Source organism: Triturus cristatus, chromosome 7 (genome assembly GCF_964204655.1).
Source record: "Triturus cristatus chromosome 7, aTriCri1.1, whole genome shotgun sequence".
In the NCBI taxonomy this organism is placed as follows: Eukaryota; Metazoa; Chordata; class Amphibia; order Caudata; family Salamandridae; genus Triturus; species Triturus cristatus.
The window spans coordinates 166,027,674-166,051,674 of record NC_140590.1 but is presented as its reverse complement, the minus strand read 5'-3'; the positions used below and the strand labels follow the sequence as shown (position 1 = coordinate 166,051,674).

The 24,001-nt window shown below is 48.6% G+C and overlaps 1 protein-coding gene across 2 annotated transcripts in view; it reads right to left on the bottom strand.

Moving 5' to 3' along the window:
- The window catches only part of NPHS1 (NPHS1 adhesion molecule, nephrin), a 526,308-nt gene that overhangs the window by 273,399 nt on the left and 228,908 nt on the right, over window positions 1–24,001 (bottom strand). For both annotated transcript variants that reach the window (XM_085615945.1, XM_085615944.1), the window contains exon 3: window positions 12,981–13,069. The gene's annotated coding sequence lies outside the window, so the exon portion shown is untranslated. The remainder of the gene's footprint in view (window positions 1–12,980; window positions 13,070–24,001) is intronic.

Here is a 24,001-nt window from a genome sequence, read left to right as displayed (position 1 = left end):
AGATGAGTTTGTGATACTTGGATCTTGCTAAACGTACCGTAGCAAGAATAGAGGAGGATGGAGCTTGTCTTCATTGTTTCTCCAGGATTCTCAGGTTCTTCCTTTCTTCATAAAGGGATTTGTTGAACCAAGGTGCTGAGGGAATAGGCCATTTCCTGTTGCTTTGGAGAGGAGCAACATTATCGATTTCGACTGCAAGGACTGAGAGGCATTGGGAGGTGAGATAATTGACATGCAAACTCGGGTCTAGCCTTGGAAGTGATAGCATAGCGGAATCACAGAGAGTATCGAGGTCAATGTTTTTAGAGTTACGAAACCAGGTAGTAGTCCTTTTAGGTTGGCCAAGAGTAATAGAGTGTGATAGGTGAAGAGAGAAGGGGATGAGGAAGTGGTCAGACCAGTCTACATGGATAGGGATAGCAATAGTAAGCATGTCTGCTTTAGAAATAATAAGGTTCAGAAAAGAGTGTGTTGTTTCAGGGCAGTGTTGGATAAGAACATTTGCTGAGAGAAAGGTGGTCAGTATATTAGCTGAGGAATCTTCCAACGAGCCCCTGTGAAGATTGAAGTCTCCCAGGAAGATCTGTCTGTCACTTTTCGAGTATTGGTCACTGATGAAGTCGGTGAGTTCCTCTAAGAAAGAAGAAGAGCAGCCACCAGGCGGGTGGTAAATGACATGGAATCTGAATGGTGAGCAGTGTTGCACTTGAAGCTCAAGAGATAGGCATTCGAATGAACGGAAGGAGCTGTTAGGAAAAGCCTTAAGTCGAAGGGAGTTTCTAAAGATGATTGCAACACCTCCCCCAATTTTGTCTGTTCTTTCGTTTCTAAAGATAGAGTAGTCTGTGGGTAGCAGGAGATCAAACATAGAATGAGAGGTGTCATTGAACCAGGTCTCTGTGAGGAAGAGCATGTCGAGATTGTGAAGGATGAGGGTGTCAGAAATTTCCAGTTTGTGTTTCATTGCAGATCTGCAGTTGTGGAGCAAACAGCGCAACTCTGACGATACTGTTTTGGTGACAGGGGCGAATGGGCTATAAGGGGTTATGGGGATATTATACTTGTAAGAGGGTGCCCGGGAGGAAGAAGGCAGACAATTAGTTCTGACAGAAGAGATGGTCAGAATAGTGTAGATAGTAGGGTTACTTAGAGAGGAAAGTGGAAGGGTGGTAGCGTTCGAGGTCTTGTAACTTTCCAGAAGGTTAGTGATGTCTGCGGAAGACAGATTGTGATTGGCTTTTTTGGGGCGTGGGGGGCGAGGTGTTTTTCGGGGGGTTGGGAAAGTGAGTATTTGCCAAGGGAGTTGGGGTGTTAGGAAAGGTGGAAATCTTGGTGTTTAAGAGTGAGATGGTAGCTTCAAGTTGGGAGATGGAGGTGATGAGAGATCCTAACTTATTTTCCATAGAGAGTAGGGCTGAGCATGGTAAGTTTTATTTTATTTATTTTATTTTATTTTGAAGGTTTTATATAGCGCTGGCTAGACCCAGAGGTATCAGAGCGCTTTACAAGATAAGGATAGTATAAGGCACATAGGGCCACATGCATCAACGAGAAAACTGGTCGCAAACGGGCAGATTAGCAGAATCTGCCCCTTTGCGACCGGTATTTTTGCATTTGGGATGCATCATCCCAAATGCAAAAATCGCAATTTAAGGAATCTCTAAATAGCGATTCCTTAAATTGCGACTGCATTTAAGGAATGCCAAATTGAGATTCCTTAAATGCAATGCATTAAAGTTAAAATATTAGCGATTTCGCTAATAGGGGGAGCAAATTACCATGAAGTTGAACTTCATGGTAATTTGCAAAAACTTTGAAAAATGCACTTTTGCGCATTTTTCAAAGTTTCATATTGCGCACACACATGCCCTTAGAGCATGTGTGTGTGCAACATATGTGCACAGATCAATTTCAGGGGTTCAATAGGGTGTCATTTTGACACCCTTGCACCCTTGAAATTGCATGAGCAATTTGCGAATACCTACTGGTACTCGCAATTTGCTCATGCAATCTCCATATCATTCCTATGGGCCTTGAGGCCCATAGGAATGATTGGGACGGCATTCCTTAATTGCGACTCGCAATTTGCGAGTCGCAATTAAGGAATTTGTAGGAATCGCTATTTTTATAGCGATTCCTACATGCATAGGCTATTGCAATTCCTTAATTGCGATTCCTTAAAAATCGCAATTAAGGAATCGCAAAAGTCTTTGTTGATGCATGTGCCAGTAAGGGTATAAAAACATATGAAAGGTAGCGCAACAAAAATGTGAAATATACAAAGTACAAACAACATGAGCATTATACAAATCAAGATAAATAAACAGGGGGAGGAGCTATACATTTAAGTAATTAGGTAAATGGTGAACAGGAGAACAGGGTATATATTACTGAACAAATATAGTATGATTGATAAGAGATCAGGAGTAGGACACAGGTTAGGAACCCCAATAATAATTGAGGAGGTGGGTTTTGAGGTCTTTTTTGAAACTAGAATAGGAGGGATTACAGCGCAGGTTTTTAGGGAGGGCATTCCAGATAATAGGGACACTGCCAGAGAAGGAGCGAGATTGTGTGGCTTTCTTTTTATGCAGAGGTGGGATTAGGAGTAGGGTGTTGGTGCTTCTCAGAGGTCGAGTGGAGCCCGCAATGTGGAATTTCTTTGAGAGGTACTGCGGAGTGTTTTGGTGGAGGACTTTATGAGTAATCCAGGCGGTTTTGTAGGCAGATCTGCCTTCAATAGGGAGCCATTTAATAGATTTGAGAGCCGGGGATATATGATCGAAGCGTTTGCAGTCCGTGATGAGCCTTGCAGCAAGGTTGAGCACAGCTTTGATTGGAGCAAGGTGTACCTTGCGGATTCCATTAAGGATGGCGTTACCATAATCAATACGTGACAGAACAAGAGACTGAACTACAAGTTTAAAATCATCGGTGGGTATGAAAGGTCTGATTTTCTTGAGGTGACGGAGAGTGAAGAGGGCTCCTTTGGCAGAGTTTTTGATGTGAACATTAAGGGTTAGGGTGTTGTCGATAGTGATGCCAAGAGATTTGACGGAGTTGGACAGGGTGAGTGAGCAATTGAGTGCCTTGAGATCAGAGATCCAAGATTGAACAGGTAGAGGGTTATTTTTGGGGGAGAAGAGAATGATTTCGGTTTTGTTAGGGTTGAGTTTGAGATGATTGGAATGGAACCAGGTTTGGATCTTGGTAAGGGTGTTGTTCAGGTGTAAGATGTCAGCATGAGTTTTAATCTTGTAATAGATTTGGGTGTCATCGGCGTAGAGGTGGTAATTTATGCCTGCTTGGTTAAGAATGAGGGTGAGGGGTTCCATAAAGAGGTTAAAGAGGGAGGGAGAGAGACTAGATCCTAGGGGGACTCCAAGGGAGACAGGAGTGGGGGTAGAGAGACAGTTTTGAATTTTGATTTGCTGAGTTCGGTGTTGTAGATAAGAGATGAACCATTTGTAGGCGGTGCCATTAAGGCCGAAATGGGTCCTAAGCACATTAAGTAGGGCTGAATGGTTGACTGTATCGAATGCTGCAGAGAGATCAAGAAGGATAAGAAGGCAGGTCTCGCCATTGTCAAGTGATTGAAGGATGTCATCTATGACATTGAGCATTGCCGTTTCGGTGCTGCAGCCTTTTCTGAAGCCAGATTGAAAGGGGTCGAGAAGGTTGAAATTTTCTATGTGTTTGTCTAGTTGTAGTAGGACACATTTTTCAAGTACCTTTGAGAGAAGGGGGAGGTTAGTGATGGGGCGGAGATTATTTAGGTCATTGGGGTCAGCGGTGGGGTTTTTGATTATGGGCGAGATTTGTCCAAGCTGAAGGGAGGTGGGGACACAGCCCGTGGAGAGAAAGGTGTTGATGATTTTGGTCCAGAATGGGGTGATGATGTCCTTAAGGGCAGGGACAAGGTTGGAGGGTATTGGGTCTTTTGTGTGGGAGGACTGTTTAAGATTGCTAATTATATTGAGGACTTCAAGCTCCGTGATGGGGAGAAAGTTGAGCAAGGAGGCATTATTCTTAAGTTGAGATTTAGGGGAGTTGGTTACTAGAGATGTGGAAGGTGAGAGGCCTGTGGAGTGGAGGGGGGGTATGGAAATGGGTGGGTGAGGAGGCTCACTGGGGAGCGGTAGGATAGAGGGCAGAGGAGAGAAAGTGTCATCTGGAAGGGGGGATGTGGAGTAGGCATTAGAGGTGAGGACAAGATTGGATTGGGAGTTGGAGGATAGTTGTGTGGGAAGGAAGGACTGATCAATTTTGGCAATTTTTTCCGAGAAGAAGTGGGCAATTTCTTCACATCTGTCTGATGAGGCTGTCATATTTGAAGGTGCGGGGGAAGTTTGGTTTCGGATGATTTTGAAGAGTTCCCTGGGTCTGTTTTTGGCACGATCAAGTTGAGTGCGGAAGAAGGATGCCTTTTCCTTGAGGGTGTGTTTTTGTACGTGGATCTAGCACGTCTGAGAAGTGCAAGATGGGAGGGTGAGGGATGGTGTCTCCAGGTTCTCTCCGACAGTCTAAGTGCCCGTCTTTCATTATATATCTCTGTATTAAACCAAGGGTTTGAGGGACTGCTGAAGAAGTCTGATGGGGCAAGTGGATAGCCCAAAGTCTTCAACCCGCTACCACTGCCACCATGCAGCCCCAAGGACAAAGACCCGACACACAGAGTTGCATCGGAGTTTGCTGAACCCAGGAGTGCTCTTGGAGAGTTGCTGAGTCCCTCAGAAGAAGAGCTATTGGTCAATAATATCTGTGACAGTATTGTTAAATAGTTCCGTGAGCTCATTCGCATTTTGTGAGGGGGGAATGAGGAGAAGTTGAGCTTAGAGTTTCGATTGTAGAACACCTGGGGGGATGCCTTTTAGGTTTCTGGTCAATTTCTTATGTCTGGTAGTTTTAGGGGCGGGGAGGTTTGCTGAGGTAGCAATGGTGAACAGTATAAGGTGATGGTCGGACAAGTCAATGGGGATGATATTGGTAACGGAGGTCAGATCTTCGCTGGACAGAATGACGTCAAGTATGGATCCTTTAGTGTGAGTTGGAGATTGGCATAGTTGTTTGAGTTCGTTGATTTCAAGAAGTGTAGTGAGGAGGGAGATGGTGGGGTCATTGGTATCATTCCAATGGAGGTTAAGATCCCCAAGAAAGAGATTTTTTGAGTTGGATAATGCTGATTGCGCCAGTAGATCCGATAAGTCCTCAATGAAGGGCTGTGGTGGTCCCAGGGGCGATAGATGTTGTGTAGAATAAATTGGGAGGGAGTTTTGAGTTAACAGTTCTGCTTCCAGGTATTCGCAGGAGGAGTAGCCTGGGTTAGTGACAAGGGAAATCTGAAGTTCCTTTTTGAAGATAATGGCTAGCCCTCCCCCAACTCAGTTAGGTCTGTCTTTTCTGAGAATAGAGTATCCCGGGCGGGAGAGTAGGTCAAGTATGCTCGTTGAGTGGTCATTTAGCCATGTTTCAGTGAGGAATGCAATATCAGTGGATTCACTCAGGATGGTTTCCGAGATTTCCATGGAGTGTAGGACCGCGGAGCGACAGTTAACAAGCATGCACTTCAGTGGTGTGGGGTTGGGTATGGAAGGTGGGCAAGAGTGGATCAGCGTAAGTTGGGGTGGTGGTCTGGGGGAAGCGGGGGAGGAGGGGGTTCTATTTGTCCCTGTGATAACAGGGATGGGGGCATAGGGGAGTGGAGGGTTGGTGGTTGGCAGATTAGGAAGGTAGGAGTTACATAGGTCGGCGAGGTCAGACGGGGAGAGATGGTTCGAGGTGCGGAGAGGTCTATGTGTACGGCATCGGAGAGGGAGCGATCTCCAAAGGTTGTGTTTGTTAATGGGGATGTTTGAGGGAGGGAGGATGGTGGTTGTATGGTGAGGGAGGGTTCTGGTGCTATGGAAGAAGAAATCTTTTCTGAGTCGGGCAAATTCCGTAGTTAAATTAGATAGATCACATTCAATGTTGTGTAGGATCTGGGCAATTGAGGAGAGCGGAGGTATCGGGAGTGCGTGGTCTGTATTATTTGCAGAGAGTGGACTAATGTGTGAGGGGGAGATGTGGTAGATGGTGTGGAGTGAGGGGTGACGGGGCTGGGAGGAGTGAGGGGTTCGGTAGTCAAAGTAGGTAGGTAGAGTATGATGTTGTGTAGGCTCGGGGTATTCCGGGTACAGGGAAGGAATGAAGGGGCGTAGGAGGTGGGAGGAGAATGGTCTGGGGATAGGGAGTGGTCGTGATTAGTTGCGGATGGAGACCTGCTGTGTGAGGGGGGAGATAGAGTAGTCGGTATGGAGTGATGGGTGGCGGAGCTGTTAAATGTGAGTGGAGGGGTTAGGTTATACAGGGGGTATAAATCTTCAGGTGATGTGGTCAGAGAGGATAAAAGGGCATGAAGCGAGTGAGAAACAAATATATTGGTGTGATGGGGATGTGTGATTATTGGGGGTTGGGGGTTGGGTAGGTAGAGCCTGAGGGGGGAGGGTAGAGAGGATGGGGAGGAGCACAGGGTGTACAGGATGGATAGGAGTAGGGGTGTGAGGAGTTGTGATAGGTGATTGAGGGGAAGAGACGGTGGAGTACGTCAGTGGTTGGGTCTAGGGGGAGGGAGGTTTGGGGGACAGGGGGAGGGCGGGTCATGGGAGGGAAATGATAAGTAGGTGACAGGAGTTTGGGGCTACCGTTATTCAAGGAGGGGTCCGAGGATTAAGGGTTAAGGAGGTTAGGGGGAGAGAGGGAGATAAGTGGGGGATGAGAAGTAGGTAATTGGGGATGGGGAAGTCGTTATCAATAGGGGGGTCCAGGGAGGGAGATGGTGAGGTCAATTTTTGGAGGTTGAGAGTAGAGGTAGAGTGGGGGGAGGGGGGAGGAAGAGGTTTGAGGGGTTCTATTCGGTTGGGGAGGAGGAGTGGTTAAGGAGGAGAGACATAGTGCTAAAGTGGTGTTCAAAGATAGAAAGGTGGGATGGCGAGGCTTGTATGAGGATGTTACCTGTTTTGAAGATGGAGATATCAACATCACCATGAAAGGCTGGGGAGGGAGCAGTGGATATTTTAAATCCATATGGTATTTTGGTTGATTTAGAGATAGGGAGATGTTGAAGGAAGATGCTCTTCCATTTGGAAGGGTGTTTGGAGTAGAAGATGTAGTTGGTAATAATGGGGGAGGTGAGGCTGAGGTAGTTATCAACAATGAGTGTTTCAGGGTTGCAGATGAGGAGTTTGTGTTTGAAAATTTTCCTTGCGTGTTTGGAGAGATTTGGGGGGTAGAGAATGGTCCAGGAGTTGGGGCCGTGTTTAGAGAGGGTATTGTCCTGAGGGTGATGGTCAGTGCTGTGATGGGGCATGTTGGGTGGACGTGAGAGGGAGACAGAGTGAAGAGAAGGAAGTTAAAGGAGAAGGGGGTAGAGGAGGAGAGGAGGATTGGGAGCCGGGGGGGGGGGCGCTGGGAAAGTGTGGGGTTGAAAAATAGGGGGCAAGATAAAGAGGTAGGGTTAAGCAAGAGAGGAATAAAATCAGGAGCAGATTCGATAGCAAAACAAATTACATCACTGATGTTCAGTAGGTTAGAAAAGGTAAAACAAGCACGGTAGACATGATGAAGCAAGCAAGGGGGCAAACAAGCAAGGAAATACATTCAGGCGCAGATTAGATAGTAAAAGCCGATTCCAGTGCTAATATGGATCACATTAAATAGGTAAACAAACACGATAAAATAAGGGAGTAGGATAAACAAGGGAGGAATTAAAATCAAGAGCAAATTAGATAGCAAAACAGATTACATCGTAAAATTGGAGCAAATTAAATAGGTAAACAAACACAAATAAATAAGATGATTACTCAGAGATGATGAGTCAGGGCAGGGGTTGATCCTAACACTCATTCCATGTATTTTACTCTTTGGTTGTCAAATGTCCCTAGCCATAGGCAGAGTGTGGGGTGAGAGCGTAGTCTTCTGTCTCTTTCTATGTATCTGTGTCAGGAGTATTGGTCCTTCTTCTGTTTCCGTGTAAGTGGGTTAGACCTGCCATTTTGAAAAGGGGAACAGAGGATGGGGCTCAAAATGGGGTTTCAGTGCTGAAATTAACCTCCAAAAGTAAATGATAAAATCCAATAACAATAGTCTGTGGGGGAGTGAAAGTCAGAAATTTTGTCTTTGGGGAGGCGTGGTGGAAATTGAGGAGTAGGGTCCACGAAAAGTCTATTGAAGTCAAGAAGGGACAGGAGGGGCGAGGGCACAACCCTTACCTAATTATTTTACTGATACCGGTCTGTATCTTGCAGCCAGGCCCATCAGAGAAGTGTTGAGGGAGCTCTGTTTGGATCTGGGTCTTCTGGCGCTAGGAGCGAGCCGATCCGGTTGCAGCTGGAGTGGTGGTCTTCCCCCTCATAGCTGGAGATAAGAACCGATCGGGAAGGGTGCAGGGAGGAGGCTCGGCGATAAGCTCTCACGATGGACAGGACTCCCGCTTCAGAATGACTCCGTCGCGGCAACGGAAAATTAATTTGGCACCTCCGAGCCACCTCCAGAGTACGCTTATCAAGGAGGTCTCCCCACCGGGCCCGAATCAGACTCAGCGGGCGGCGGTTTTGGGAGGCAGCAATCCGGCACCGACGAGGCAATGGGCACCCGCAGCTAGGAAGACTCTTCGAGGCCCGTCACCCCTATGAGACTGCTGCTGCCCCCAAACAGGAAGAAGGGCGTCACAGGGGCATCTCCGAGGCCAGAAACACTTTCTTTTGGGCCTTCCTTTGAGGGAGGAACACGTCTGGGCCTGATCCACACCCCGCGAACCCACAGTCGAGCAAGGTGTCAATCCGGGGCCTGAACCACTGACTCTAGGCCAGCAGCCAAGGGAGGCCGCAATCCCGGGCCAGAGAAATCCGATGCCACCAGGAAAACAGCGGCACCCCCAGCCAACGGATCCCTGCAGAAGAAAGACCCCAGCAGTGTGGATTCCGGCAGAAAGACGGCGCGGGAACAAAACGGTCAAGGTCAGACTCAGGCAAGACTCTGGTCAGGTGGCAGAGGGTGTCAGGCGACGTCGCTCCACGCCTGTCGAAGCCAGGGCAGCCCTGGCGCAGAATGCAGTCCGGCGGCCAACACTCGGACGCAGATGGGTCCGGGAACGCTGCAGTGAGGCCGGTGAAGGGGGCCGCGGTTCAAGCCTCTCCATGTTGTGAGTCCGGAGAATCCTGGATGCAGGTAAGGAACAATCTATTATAGCAATATGAAGCAAGTAGCTTGGTTTGATAGGCTCGATTTCCAGGGTTTACTCGGGATTTACGCCGATGGCGATCCCAAACCTCAGGAGCCCACAGAAAGAGCTCCGTCGGCCATCTTGAGTGACCATGGACCACTTGAGTATAGTGTGATGGGCGGCTGCTCTCCCCTGAGGCGCTGGTCCCACCGATGCAGGGATATAGAGGTGTGTTAGCCACTGGGGCTGGTACCTTTAGTCGTGCAGGCGCTGGCCACGCACAGTCTCCATCCAGGTGGCTCGATGGGTACGGGGGGAGTGCAGTTGGCGAGGGAGGGCAGGGAGAGGTGGGAGTGCGAGGGGGCGTTGGGGTACAAGATTCAAAGGTGGAGATAGATGATGGTTGAGAGCAGTTTTTGGTGCATCAGAGGTGAAAAGAGAGTTTTCTTTGTTGATGTTGTAGGGAGGATAAGAATAGAGGTCGAGATGGGGGGAAATTGGTGCGGAATGATGAGGGAGGGCGGCAAGCAAGGAGGGGAAAGGGGGGAGTCATAGAATGGCAGGAGGTTAGGGTAGAAGAGAGGGGAAGAGGTTGGAACGGTCCCGTATGCTAGGAGAGGTGGATGTGAGGGAACGGGCCCCAGGCAGAGTGAGGGGGGTTGGGTTGAAGGCTAGTTGAAGACAGAAAGTGGAACTGCTGCGTCCGAGGGAGGGAATGGGAAGGGATTACTGAGGGGGAATAGGGGGCTGAGCAGCATTACTGGAGGAATGGGGGGATGAAGAGAGATGCAAGGGGTTAGTGAAGAATTCAGGATACAAGGTGAGGGGGGGAGCGGGAGGAGAAGAAGAGGAGAGGAGGGAATATGGGGAATGTGTGTGAAGTTAGCTTGGGGAACAGGTTGTAGGAGAGGAGGACTAAATAGGGGGGTGGCAGGTAGGGATAGGGGGGAGGAGGTAAAATTGGAATACCAGGGCGGTGCAGAGTGGAGGAAGAGAGTATTAGCTAGCGATATGGCAGACGTGTTGAGGGGGGGTGCACAATGTGTGGGGGGAGGAATGGGAGAGGAGGGAAAGGGGGAAGGGGGAGAAGGAGGGTCAGCCTGTGCCTCCCGGGGGGAGCGGCCTAGTGGAGTATAGGGGGGTCAGGGGCGGAGATAGGGAGTAATGAGTGGAGCTAGATGAAGAATCAAGGGAGAACCCAGTCTCAGGGGTGGGGAGTAGGGAGGGGAAGAGGTGGTCAAAGAGAGAGAGAGACAGGTGTCTTTAGCTTGGATCAAGACAGTACCATTGTTATAAAATGAGATAGTGAGGGAGCCACTGAAACAGTTCGAGAGTGAGATTTTTAGCTCTTTCCCATGTGGGAGAGATGAGGAGGAGTTGACGTTGAGGGAATTATAGAAGCTGGTGGACCAGGAGGGGATGTCATGAGTGGAAAAAAATGAAGTCGTTTTGAGCCTCCCAAGATGACCATTGTAGAATTGGTCAACAAAGAGGGAATCAGGAAAATGTTCAATGGTGTTATGCGTGAACCGTTTTGCTGAAGCTTTAGACAGATTAGGGGGATAAATGATTTTGAAGCAGTTAATTCCAGACTTAACTCGAGAGGTGGCCATGCTGGGAATTTGAGGAGGAGGGGGGTGGTGGTGGGAGGAGTAAGGTGCCACTGGGGTAACGGTAGTGAGGAGGAGTATAAGAAGAAGAAGGGGGCACATATTCCAGTAGTCGAATGTAGTTATCTGATTAATGTGCGGTCAAGAGGCATCGAGGTTATCAGGGGAAAAGACTCAGGTCCAACCAAACATTTGCTGCGGCAAATGGGCCCTTAGTAATGTAATCAGCAGATAAGGGTCATAGTATGTATTAAATCATGTCAGCATTGGGCCCTCCCCACTTTGACCACCCACGAGGTGGCTGGGGTGAAAAGGTTAGAGACCTTGGTGAAGAGTGCTTTCTTTGGCGGCATAGGGATAGGAGCACAGTGTCAAACCAGGGCCTCTCTGTGGAGAGGTGAGGGAGCGTAGTAGAAGCACGTTGGGAAGGCGCAGAAAACTTGCTGTACCATGCCAATGACTGGGGCTCCTGTTTCACGGCTGTCGTAGCTTTCCGTGACTCATCGCTGCTCTGTAGACTGACTGACATTGGGTGGCGCACGGAGCAATAGGTGGTGCATCAGGTTTGGGGCAGGCGAGGAGACATAGGGGGCCTGCTCTACGACCAAGGCTCAGGGCTGCAGGCCTATGCCTGAAAGCACCCAACCGACGCCATTTTAGAGTCAGGCAGTCGGATTCCAGGGTTTCATCGACTGTTGTGTGCAAATCAGGGGGACCCCTCCCAAGACTAGATGTAATGAGGTGGCTGAGGCACCCCCTGGGGTCTGCCTCCTAGAAAAATGGGCCCCTCAGCACACCTTTGGGGACCACCCGGGCCTAGACCTGAAATCGCCTGACCGCCACCATTTTGAGGATAGGCAATTAGGTCCAGGGCTTCTACGTCGTTGTGGAAAAGTCACTTTTTCTGGCTGGACAGCACAGAACGAACAGGAGCAAGTTACTTCACTGTTTTTTATTTCCTTGCGGAAACACTATGGTGCGTGGTGCACTTACCCCAGGGAGGCTTGGTCCTGCAGGGGAGCGACGCGGTTCAGAGCCACAACATCGCACCGGTTCTACAAGTGTGGGGCTTCACGCACCAGCAACACCGGGAGCATAGACCTTGAGGCTTGGTTTTGCACGGGAGCAGCGCGGGTCAGATGGTACGCTCCGAAATAGTTCTTAAGGCCAGGAGTGTTCCACACCAGTTACTCAGAGAGCACAATCCTTGAGGAGGTCGGCGTGAAAGATGTCGAGAGGCTCGTCGGACCAGAGCAGGTCCTTCACAAGTGGTTCATCGATTCTTTGGCCCAATTATAGACCCATAGCGGAAGCACAATGGTGCGAGGCGCGCTTACCCCAGGGAGACTCGGTCCTGCAGGGGAGCGGCGCAGTTCACACACACACAGCGCACCGGTTCAATGCAGTCTGGTATCGCATTTGTGAAAGTTAGAGTCATAGGCGTTGTAAATGACAAAGTTTTTTAGTTACGTTTTTGGTTTGCAAGCATTTTACACTGCTGTTCCTTAACTTGGCACACAGGCAAAGCCAACAGGTGTGGCTTATCACTTATAGCGCCTTGATGTTTCCATCCATGCTCTCACTCATTCATCTGTTCATTGAACTCTCACTGATCATCCAAGCAGTCAGTCAATCATATTGCTTAGTAGTACAACTCCAGTGACAGAAGAACAAGCCAGGCGGCTGTCTGCAGCACAGTGAGCCTCACGTGAATGCTATTAACAAAAACAAGCAACATATTATAAAATAATGTGCCTACTGCCTTCCCACTTCTGGGTCACTTTGAATTGTTGAAGCAACAGAAAAGCAGTAAAGGTGCTGCCCAAGCTCCAACACACACGTAAGAGTTACTATATTGTCAGCTTAACATGGGCCAAGGTGCAGTTTTATGGCATCTGCGGTTTATGGGTAAATTGGCAACACAAACAAAATCCAGCTTAAATCCCAGTTTTGAAGATGGCGCTTTGTGTTTGACAGGAGAATTGCAACAATGTGTGTAATATAGTGTTCGGTGAACGAAGTCTAAAACAATGCTTTCCCTAGAAAAAAGCGAAACTGCAAGTCCCATAATGCAATGTGATATTGGTGCAAATGCCTCATAATCAGAGTGCCACCAGCAGCTCACCTTGTGGAAAAAAAACATTAGGAAAGTTGCAGCTAAATATGCTTACGCTTATGCCCAGCACGAGAGTTGGCGTAACATCCAGAGCTGCCGACTTTGCAACTAGAAAGCCTGGTTCGAGTCCCCGTGTTGGTAAAACTGTACATAAAAAAACAATAAAAAAATTAGAATGTAAATATATGAAGAACGTTACTAGAAAAAATACATGACGATCGTTATTAAAACAAGCATTTTCAATGCAATCGGTCTCGCCTTTGGGACCTTATATGTATTTAGCTATGCAGCACATTGCCTGGGTGCTGAAACATCTACTGTTCTTTAAATGGAAGGAAAATAAGCACCAAACTGCGTGACACACCAGGTATGGGAACACATGTCGAGAAATATTGCCTTTCAGTGGGAAATGGTATAGTCCAAAGCTCTGTTTTTATTATAAAAGCAGGGCATTTAGTGGTCATATCACTGAAAATACAGGATTTGAAAAATATATTATTGCCTACTTGTGCTCTTGGAAGACAATTTCTATGGACTGGAATCTAGAAAATGCTAAAGTGATTCTGGTATTTTACTGACCACTGCTTGTCGTTTACTATCAAGAGAGTTAAATAGAGGCAGTTGCCAGAAAAATTAAAAAAAGAAAGTCCCTCAGCAGAAAGCAATTCTGGTATTTTACTGACCTCTGCTCGTCATGTTCTATAAAGGCAGTTAAATAGAGGCAGCTCAACTGAAATAAAAAACCCTAAGCGAAAGCAGACAAGTCCTAGGGCTGATCTCCTGAGCCCACAAAATACATACACATATAAGTATATACTAAAGTATATACAAGAGGTCTCGAAAGCTCGAACTAAAAATGAGGGATGCTTGCTGATAAGGAAATGCTACTGCAAAAAACAAGCTGATTAAGTGAACTGTAAACACAAGCTAAAGCAAACTAAAAAAGATAAAGTGGGCGACGAAACAAAGCAAATAGGCAATAAAGCAATAATACATGTAACAGGGGCAGACTCTAGGGCATCAACAAAACAGCAAAAGGAGGGACAATTGAGAAGGATTCACCCCCCAAAAAAGGAAATTTTGTAAAAATTTAAAGCATGGGTGTGCCGAAAGCCCCCAGTGTTGATAACAGTGTGCTTCGAAGAGGCAGCGCATGTGCTGCCTAGGCGAGATATAATGCTGGAACACCCATGCCGACGGTAGTGAAAGGCCCCTGACAGACTCATATATCACAAGAATACATTGGCTTACTGAGGGCCCCCTAAGTGGCAGCGGCCCCTGAAAGGCTGCGGGCCCCATGCACTGCAAGAGTTGCAAGGGCTTGTGTTTCATCATATTCATGTCACCACTTTGTCTAAGCGTTGAATATGTTCTGCTGGAAGCCATATTTCTGCTCACTACTACGGCTCCGAACTGCTGAGGAGCACTTTTTCAGGCTGCAGTTTGGAGTGGGAGGCAGGCGCACCCACTCTGTCCAGTCATGACTTCCACCATAAGTGCCACAGCTTTTCCTGAGGATACAGAATACAAGCTGGTCTAACCCTAGGGAAGCACTACGAGAACTGGAGTACATGGGAGAGCAGCTCCACACCTCAGTCCTCTTCCAGAAAGCCACAGGTGCAGGTACACACCTCAATCCTCTTTCGGACAGACACAGGCTGGTGCAGGTCCACACCGCAGTCCTGTCCCAGACAGGTCCAGACACAGGCTGGTGCAGGTCCACACCTTAGTCCTCTTCCAGGCAGATACAGGCACAGGCTGGTGCAGGTCCACACCTCAGTCCTCTTCCAGGCAGATACAGGCACAGGCTGGTGCAGGTCCACACCTCAGTCCTCTTCCAGACAGATACAGCAAACAGGCTGGGGCAGGTCCACACCCCAGTCCTCTTCCACACAGACACATCAAACAGGCTGGTGCAGGTCCACACCTCAGTCCTCTTCCAGACAGACACAGTAAACAGGCTGATACGGGTCCACACCTCAGTCCTCTTCCAGACAGATGCAGACATAGGCTTGTACAGGTCCACACCTTAGTCCTCTTCCAGACAGATCAAACACAACAAGATGATGTACGGAGTGCTGCTGAACACTCACCCCTAGTGCTGATCCCAGGATGCTTGTGTTTGAGGATCCAGACCTCAGTCCTCTTCCAGACAGATCAAACACAACAAGATGATGGATGGAGTGCTGAAGCATTTCAACCACTCACCCCCAGTACTGGTCCCTAGATACTTGCTTCTGTACCAGGGGGGACCTGGCATGGCAGTTCAGGCTGGACTGTTCCCATGGGAAGCAGAGTCAAGAGTGATTTGCAAATGGCTGGGTCTTTGTACTAGGGTAAATGTTTGACATTGTTCAATATTCTGTCCATCAATTGTTTGTTTTGCTCTTCTAGACAGATGCAGCCACAGGCTGGTGCAGGACCACAGCTCAGTCCTCTTTCAGACACACACAGCCACAGGCTGGTGCTGGTCCACACCCCAGTCCTCTTCTGGACAGATTCAGATACAGGCTTGTGCAAATCCACACCTCAGTAGTCTTCTGGACAGAAACAGACACAGGTTTTTGCACGTCCACACCTCACTCCTCTTCCGTATAGACACAACAAACAGGCTGGTGCATGTCCACAAATCAGTCCTCTTCCAGACAGACACAGCAAATAGGCTGGTGCAGGTCCACACCTCAGTCCTCTTACAGACAGATTAAACACAACAAGACGATGGACGGAGTGCTGAAACTTTTTAACTACTCACCCCCAGTACTAGTCCCAGGATGCTTGTTTCTGGTTCAGAGAGGACCTGGCCTGGCAGTTCGGGCTGGACTGTTCCTATGGGTAGAAGGGCCAACACTGATTTGCAGATGGCTGGGTCCAAACTGGAATGGCACAGGGAGCATAAAAACAATGGATTTAGACCCAGATCTCTATAGTGGGGTGAATGTTTGACATTCTCCAACATTCTGTCCAATAATTGTTCATTTTACTCTTCCATACATTTTCAGCTATGTGCTGGTGGAGGTCCACGCCTGAGTCCTCTTCCAGGCTGACTCTGCAACATGCTGGTGCAGGTCCAAACCTCAGTCCTCACCCAGACAGTCACAGCCACAGGATGGTTCAGGTCCACAGCTTAGTCCTCTTCCGGACAGAGACAGCCACGGACTGGTGCAGGTCCACCCTAGTCCTCTTCTGGACATATGCAGACTGGTGCAGGTCCACACTTCAGTTGTCTTCTGGACAGAAACAGACAAAGGCTGGTGCAGGTCCACACCTCAGTCCTCTTCTGGAGAGACACAGCAAACAGGCTGGTGCAGGTCCACACCTCAGTCCTCTTCCGGACAGACACAGCAAAAAGGCTGGTGCAGGTACACCCCTCAGACCTCTTGCAGACAGACACAGCAAGTAGGCTGCTACAAGTCTACACCTCAGTCCTCTTCTGGACAGAACCAATGAACAGGCTGGTTCAGATCCCCACCTCGGTCCTCTTCCGGATAGACACAGGCTGATGCAGGTCCAAACTTCTGCTCTCTTCTGGACACACACAGAAAACAGACTGGTGCAGGTCCACACCACAATCCGCTTCTAGACAGACACAGACACAGGCTGGTGCTGGTCCGCACCTCAGTCATCTTCCAGACAGACACAGACACAAGCTGGTGCAGGTCCACAACTTAGTCCTCTTGCAGACAGATATAGAAACAGGCTGGTGCAGGTCCATACTTCAGTCCTCTTCTAGACAGATGCAGCAAACAAGCTGGTGCAGATCTACTCCTTAGTCCTCTTCCAGACAGACACAGCAAACAGGCTGGTGCAGGTCCACACCTCAATCCTCTTCCGGACAGATGCAGCCACGGGCTGGTGCAGGTTCACACCTCAGTGTCCTCCTGCAGACAGATGCAGCAAACAGGCTGGTGCAGGTCCACACTTCAGTCCTCTTCTAGACAGATACAGACACAGGCGTTTGCAGGTCCACCACTTAGTCCTCTTCCAGACAGATACAGCAAACAGGCTGGTGCAGGTCCATACCTCAGTCCTCTTCCAGACAGATACAGACACAGGCGACTGCAGGTCCACCACTTAGTCCTCTTGCAGACAGATACAGACATAGGCTGGTGCAGGTTCACACCTCACTCCTCCTCCAGACAGACACAGCAAACAGGCTGGTGCAGGTCAACACTTCAGACCTATTCCGGACAGATGCAGCAAACAAGCTGGTGCAAGTCTACACCTTAGTCCACTTCCAGACAGACACAGCAAACAGGCGGGTGCTGGCCCACAGTGCAGTTCCCTTCCGGACAGAGACAGCCACAGGCTGGTGCAGGTCCAGACTTCAGTCCTCTTCTAGACAGACACAGTAAACAGGCTGGTGCAGGTCCACACCTCAGTCCTCTTCCAGACAGATACAGACACAGGCGGTTGCAGGTCCACCACTTAGTCCTCTTGCAGACAGATACAGACACAGGCTGGTGCAGGTTCACACCTCAGTCCTCCTCCAGACAGGCATAGCAAACAGGCTGGTGCAGGTCCACATTTCAGTCCTCTTCTAGACAGACACTGCAAATAGGCTGGCGCAGGTCCACACCTCAGTCGTCTTCCGGACAGATGCAGCCACAGGCTGGTGCTGGTCCACAGCTCAGTCCTCTTCTGGACAGACGCAGCAACAGGCTGGTGCAGGTTCACACCTCAGTGTCCTCCTCCAGACAGACGCAGCAAACAGGCTGGTGCAGGTCCACAGCTCAGTCCCCTTTCGGACAGAGACAGGCACAGGCAGGTGCAGGTCTACACCTCAGTCCTCTTCCATACAGATACAGCCACAGTCTGGTGCTCTTAAGTTCTTCCTCCAAGTCCAGTAGTGTTCTGACCTGCTTGTGATGTGAAGCCTTTCTTACAGGGGCACTAGTCAGTGAATGATGGGAGCCTCTACTCCAATCCTAAGGACTTTTTCTCAGCACAGTCACCTTTTATACAACCGTTTCTGTTATTCACTATGAAAAATTCTACGAAGTCTGATCTGGGGGTCTTTCAGCATGGCAGGACCCCAGAGCCAGCAAGGGAATTCTAAATTCCCACTCAGGGACTGATCTCATGAAATGAGGGCACTCCGTAGAAACCCATCCTTGTCTGTTTCCGAAGAATGAGCCCCTCCTTTTACTGGTGAGGACAGCGTGGCTGAAAACTAACCAACACCAAATATTTCCCTCACACTAGGACCCTCTGTGCTACAACCGTGCCATATATTAGACACCTGCTTTTTCTTTTGTATACCATTTGCTGTTCCTGCCCACTACCCTCTCCCACATTTCAGGCTAATATGGTGTGGATCATGTGCAAATGATTTCTCCTTGCCTTTCTGACAGATAAAAACTGACAGGCCAAGATTCACACGTTATCAAAGGGTCAAATTCTGCCACTAGAGAAGGGAGATCATGGTTGGATTGAAATAATTTCTGTCCAGCTTTCAGGCAGCAAAGAAAATTGTGTTGTAATAAAATCATCTTTGCAGGTTATTTAACAAAAATCTATCTTCACCTTTGAATGAGATATTTTGCTAATGTGGATTAATCATGTAGCTATATTCAAGTTGCTTGATGAAAAGTATGAGTTTTATTCACAATTTGGCTTTCCACATAGTAAATGACATTAAAAATCTATGCAGTCAAGGAGCTTTTATATTATGTCGCCCCAGGAGTATTAGGCATGTCCTACTTATACACATGATAGATTCAGACCGTCTGGGTTTCAAGGCACTACGTATCACTTATTACATAACATCAAAAGTAGGCTTTTAAACATGTCAACACAGGGGGCCTTTTATATGGGCTTTCAATCGCTTTGCTCACAGCAGTTCAGTTACAAGTTGCAATCAGGAAGTATCACTTATAAGAGTATTCTGCATCATTCAGAAACTCTGTCCATCACCACCCCCTTTTTCCCAAATCGATTTTATCCACACTCAGTGTGGGAGGGTATGCTCAGACGTGAGTCCCTTGCTCATTGCACCATCAGGATTCAGGCAAGCCGGGCCGACGAAGGCTGTGATGCCAGAAACCGGTCCCCGGAAGCTTGTTTCCATCCCAGTATAAGAATTGGCTTGGTAGTTTGGTTTGCCCTGTTCCCATCATGCACTGGGACAGGTACAGACTAATTTGCATGTAGCCAGGTTCTGAGCTGGGATGGTGCAGTGAGCTAAAAAACGGTGATGGATTAAAACCATGATCTCTTGACTTGGTAAGAGTATTCTGCATCATTCAGAAACTCTGTCCATCACCACCCCCTTTTCCCCAAATCGATTTTATCCACACTCAGTGTGGGAGGGTATGCTCAGACATGAGTCCCTTGCTCATTGCACCATCAGGATTCAGGCAAGCCGGGCCGACGAAGGCTGTGATGCCAGAAACCGGTCCCCGGAAGCTTGTTTCCATCCCAGTATAAGAATTGGCTTGGTAGTTTGGTTTGCCCTGTTCCCATCATGCACTGGGACAGGTACAGACTAATTTGCATGTAGCCAGGTTCTGAGCTGGGATGGTGCAGTGAGCTAAAAAACGGTGATGGATTAAAACCATGATCTCTTGACTTGGTAAGAGTATTCTGCATCATTCAGAAACTCTGTCCATCACCACCCCCTTTTTCCCAAATCGATTTTATCCACACTCAGTGTGGGAGGGTATGCTCAGCCGTGAGTCCCTTGCTCATTGCACCATCAGGATTCAGGCAAGCCGGGCCGACGAAGGCTGTGATGCCAGAAACCGGTCCCCGGAAGCTTGTTTCCATCCCAGTATAAGAATTGGCTTGGTAGTTTGGTTTGCCCTGTTCCCATCATGCACTGGGACAGGTACAGACTAATTTGCATGTAGCCAGGTTCTGAGCTGGGATGGTGCAGTGAGCTAAAAAACGGTGATGGATGAAAACCATGATCTCTTGACTTGGTAAGAGTATTCTGCATCATTCAGAAACTCTGTCCATCACCACCCCCTTTTTCCCAAATCGATTTTATCCACACTCAGTGTGGGAGGGTATGCTCAGACGTGAGTCCCTTGCTCATTGCACCATCAGGATTCAGGCAAGCCGGGCCGACGAAGGCTGTGATGCCAGAAACCGGTCCCCGGAAGCTTGTTTCCATCCCAGTATAAGAATTGGCTTAGTAGTTTGGTTTGCCCTGTTCCCATCATGCACTGGGACAGGTACAGACTAATTTGCATGTAGACAGGTTCTGAGCTGGGATGGTGCAGTGAGCTAAAAAACGGTGATGGATTAAAACCATGATCTCTTGACTTGGTAAGAGTATTCTGCATCATTCAGAAACTCTGTCCATCACCACCCCCCTTTTCCCAAATCGATTTTATCCACACTCAGTGTGGGAGGGTATGCTCAGACGTGAGTCCCTTGCTCATTGCACCATCAGGATTCAGGCAAGCCGGGCCGACGAAGGCTGTGATGCCAGAAACTGGTCCCCGGAAGCTTGTTTCCATCCCAGTATAAGAATTGGCTTGGTAGTTTGGTTTGCCCTGTTCCCATCATGCACTGGGACAGGTACAGACTAATTTGCATGTAGCCAGGTTCTGAGCTGGGATGGTGCAGTGAGCTAAAAAACGGTGATGGATTAAAACCATGATCTCTTGACTTTGTAAGAGTATTCTGCATCATTCAGAAACTCTGTCCATCACCACCCCCTTTTTCCCAAATCGATTTTATCCACACTCAGTGTGGGAGGGTATGCTCAGACGTGAGTCCCTTGCTCATTGCACCATCAGGATTCAGGCAAGCCGGGCCGACGAAGGCTGTGATGCCAGAAACCGGTCCCCGGAAGCTTGTTTCCATCCCAGTATAAGAATTGGCTTGGTAGTTTGGTTTGCCCTGTTCCCATCATGCATTGGGACAGGTACAGACTAATTTGCATGTAGCCAGGTTCTGAGCTGGGATGGTGCAGTGAGCTAAAAAACGGTGATGGATTAAAACCATGATCTCTTGACTTGGTAAGAGTATTCTGCATCATTCAGAAACTCTGTCCATCACCACCCCCTTTTTCCCAAATCGATTTTATCCACACTCAGTGTGGGAGGGTATGCTCAGACGTGAGTCCCTTGCTCATTGCACCATCAGGATTCAAGCAAGCCGGGCCGACGAAGACTGTGATGCCAGAAACCGGTCCCCGGAAGCTTGTTTCCATCCCAGTATAAGAATTGGCTTGGTAGTTTGGTTTGCCCTGTTCCCATCATGCACTGGGACAGGTACAGACTAATTTGCATGTAGCCAGGTTCTGAGCTGGGATGGTGCAGTGAGCTAAAAAACGGTGATGGATTAAAACCATGATCTCTTGACTTGGTAAGAGTATTCTGCATCATTCAGAAACTCTGTCCATCACCACCCCCTTTTTCCCAAATCAGTATCACTTATAAAGTCATTCAATTGGGTGGTGTAAATCCAAACTCACCAGCATCCTCAACACCTCCATCTCCACAGCAACCTTCCCAGACAAATGGAAACAGGCAGAGGTCAGACTCCTAAAGAAACTCTCTGCCGACCCCGGCGATATAAAAAAACAACAGACTGATCTCCCTGCTACCCTACCCAGCCAAAATACACAAGAAAGCCATCAACCAACAGCTCACCGAATACCTGGAACAAAACTACTTATTGAATGCCTCACAGTGTTCCATGCAAACCGTAGCATTGAGACCGCGCTCATTGCTGCCACAGACAACATCAGAACTCTTCTTGCCCGTGAAGAAACTGTAGCCCTGGTCCTCCTCAACCTCGCAGCTGCATCCGCCACCGTCTTCCACAACACCCTCATCTGCGGGCTCTACAACATGGGCATACAGCAAAATGGCCTTAAGTGGATCATGGCTTTCCTTACAGGACACACACAGAGCATCCGCCTGCCTCTGTTCACCTCTGCACACAAGGACATCATTTTCTGCATGCTCCAAGGATCATCCCTCAGACCTACCCTGTTCAACATCTACATGATCCACCTCGCAGACGTTGTAAAATCCCAAGGACTCAAAATGATCTCCTATGCAAGCGACACTCAACTAATCCTCTCACTCACCTCCAACCCCTCCAACATCAAGACTAACTTCTGCAATGCTATGACCAACATAGCCAAATGGATGAGAGACAACTGCTTCAAACTCAAATCCACCAAATCGGAAGTACCGAACTTCGGTTGCACTCTATGGCATGGAACCACAGCTGGTAGCCAGCAGAACTCAGACAAACACCCACACTCATAGGCCAGGCACGCAACCTTGGCCCCATCCTTGACAGCCAACTGACCATGAAACGACTAGTCAATGCATTCACCTCCTTCTGCTTCCACACCCTTTCCATGCTCCACACAGTCTTCCGATGGATCCCACCCAACACCAGAAAACTGTCACTCAGGCCATCGTCACTATCTGCCTCAACTATGTCAACACCCTCTATGCAGGCATCTCCACACAGCTCCTCAGAAGACTATAGAGCATACAGAATGTGGCAGCCAGACTCATCCTGGACCACCCCAAACTAACCTACATCGGATCCACCTGAGACACCTCCACTGGCTTCCAATCCAGAAGAGATGCCAGTTCAAGATCCTCAAAGACGCCTACAAAGCCCTCAGTGACCTAGGACCTGCCTACATCAACCACTGACCCTCTATACACCTGCGCTTCTCTTCACTTGCCCTTGCACCCCCCTGCATCTGTCACGGCTGCAGCAAGCCGCTCCTTCTCCTACACCCTGTGAGAATTTGGCCTGGTATATGCTGTCCACTAGTTATAGTGGGCACCTTGCACCAGTCCAAACAACCCCTTATTGATGATAGGTTAAAGACAACTTTATTTGAAAGCTATCCTAGTGGTAGCTGTGGAGAGCAGCCTTCAGGCTAAGTCTTGAAGGAATGTAAAGCAGCTTGTTTTACCAGTCTATAATCTCTTGAATGACCAAATGAAAGGAGAACCACACCAGGTATATATATAAAATATATGTATTTATTTCTAAACACACCCTACTAGTCTCTTTATGAGGCTAGAGGTAAAAGCACATATGTTACACTTCAAATATCACAGTAAATTAACACAATATACGATAGGCCCTAGGGGCGGACCAAACCATATACTAAGAAAGTGGTACTGGACTTGACTAGACACAAGGCCTAGCGCCTGTAGAATCTCTGGGACCCCAAGGAACCACCCAAGGTAGTGACACAGGGGACCCACGGGGGACGTGTGCAGTGTGAGAACACAGCCACGAGCTCCCGTTAGCTTCAATGGGGAAAGTCGCGGTTAGAATTTTAAAGTTTAAGGACACTTAGGAGTGGACTAGGAACAAACCCTTTTGGACTTAGATGGTTCTAGGGCCAACACCCACGGGAGCACCGGAGTACTCGTGTTACCTCACCCAGGGAAGCCGGGTGCATAGGTGTCAAATGGTGTCGAGTCGTCGTTTTCAATGGCAGGACACTGAAAAGTGCTGATGCCGGGAAGAGAAGTGTCCGAAGAGATCCAAGCCTGGATCAAAGATGTGAAGAACCAGAAAGCAGAGGGGACAGAGTCTGGGTCACTTGCCAGTGGCACGATACACGAATGCCCACCGATGTCGGGTGCTTCAGGTGCGAAGAGGGGAACCCTGACTCTTCAGCCACAAGGACCAGGAGGTGTTGAGAATGACCAGGAGCTGGATTCGAGCTGTCCCACGAAGGATGTCGAGTGCTGCAGCATCGGTGCCCAGATTGGACACAACAAGCCTTGGCAACAGCAACCCATGCAGGAAGAGAAAAGATGCTTTAGTGCAGACCAGCAGGGTCCTGGGGACTCCCCAAGCAATGGAGAGTCAGGTCACGTCTGGAGCAACCAGGGAAGCCCAATTAAAGTAAGAGTTGCTGTCACAGGGACCCACCAGTCAACAGACCAGGGATCACGAAGGAGTCTCGAGTGAAAACACAAAGTGCGGGCTCACGGAACACTCGTGGAGTGTAGGCCAGCAATCTTCGGTCTAAAAGGTGCTCAGGGTCTGGGCCACAAGTAACCCAATGCACAGCCTCAAGAGACGTCGAGAAACTGAAGCACTTGCAAATGTGCATGGTGTCCTGTGGTT